This window comes from Chrysochloris asiatica, unplaced genomic scaffold (assembly GCF_000296735.1).
Source record: "Chrysochloris asiatica unplaced genomic scaffold, ChrAsi1.0 scaffold00012, whole genome shotgun sequence".
Classification (NCBI taxonomy): Eukaryota; Metazoa; Chordata; class Mammalia; order Afrosoricida; family Chrysochloridae; genus Chrysochloris; species Chrysochloris asiatica.
Window position 1 is genome coordinate 16,672,097 of NW_006408530.1, and position 1,606 is coordinate 16,673,702.

The following is a 1,606-nucleotide window of genomic DNA, read 5'->3' on the forward strand; positions in this document are numbered from 1 at the left end:
ATTTTTGACAACTTCCATATTTCCTAGATTCATACCTCACACATTACACATTCTGATTATTAATTGTTGTTTGGGACTGTTTCTTTTCATTTTGAGGTGTGCCCATCAGCAAAAGATGATCCTGAAAGTTTTGCTACATCACGTCATTAAATTTAATTCTGTTTTAAGAAGGCATCTCTTTACCCATCATATTTTATTGTTATCCATCAGGTTTTCATTGACTAACCATGGATAAATGATCTGCCCCCTCCTTCCTAGTCTGTCAGTCTGAATGTTCTGCTGAAACCTGTTCACCATGGGTGACCCTACTGGTATCTAAAATACTGGTGACATAGCTTCTAACATCACATGAACATACAAGCTACCACAGTTCAACAAGCTGACGGATGTGTGGTGGATGAAAACTTGATAACCATAACCAAACACCTTGAGGAAGTAATTACTTGTACTTGAGTCCGAGGACCATAGATAGTCTTGGGGACAAAAGTGTCAATTGGCATTACATAGTCGACAGAGACTATGTTCTATATTTCAGTTTGGTGAGCAGGAACTGGGATCGTTAAAGCTTGTGAGCAGCCATCTAAGGTGCAACTATTGATCCTTCTCCATCCTAAGCAAAGAGGAGTGAAGAAAATTAAAGATGCATGGATGCATGGAGACAATGAGTCCAAAGAACAAATGTAATAATGGAACACCATCTTCACAACCCTGAACTCAGAGTAACTAGACTGTGCTCTGCTACCTCTGCTGACCGTTCTGAAAGGGAATACAATAAGGTATTCCAAATAGAATAGAAGAAAATGTGGGGAAAATCACACTAATTTAAAAGACCTGGACAGCTCATTTGATAAGATGGTGGAACTCCTGAGACTATGGCCCATAGACACCCTTCAAGCCTGTGACCAAATCCACCCCTGTAATACATCCTTAAAACAACCAACCATATGAGATCAAAAGACAACATTTATCCAGAGATAAAATTCAGAATGCAGGAAATGATTGAAAAGGACAAATAAGAAGTGAAAAAACAGGGAGAATGTTGGAAGACTGCTTTTACATGGTGGGGATTACAATATCACAAATAAAAAATGTTTATGAATTGTGGAATGGTCAACCAATTTGCTATGTAAAATTCCACCCATCAACAGCTTCTTAAAAACCCTGTACAGGTTCACTATGAGTAGAAATCAACTCGATGGCATTTAACAACAACAACAAGATAATTCAAGTGAAATAAATGATGAAAAGCTGAACATAAAATTTCAAAGGGAAGCTCAAGAACAGAAAGTAAAATATTACTATGAAATGTGAAATGGTCAGGAGTCTCAAAACTAAAAGGAAAGAACATTTTGACATTTCTCAGTCTGAAATAACCGAATAAGGAAATTCAAAGTCAAAGGTGTAAAATGGAAGAATTCCATGAGTAAAATATTGAATAAAAAAAGATGGAAGGAATACACACAATCACTGTATCAAAAAGAATTGATCAATATTCACCCATTTGAGGATCTAAGGCAATGAAGGAAAAACTCAGAGCTACACTAAAGACATTGACAAAAAAAACATGGTTCTAGGAATTGACAAAATGGTATTTGAGATGTTTCAA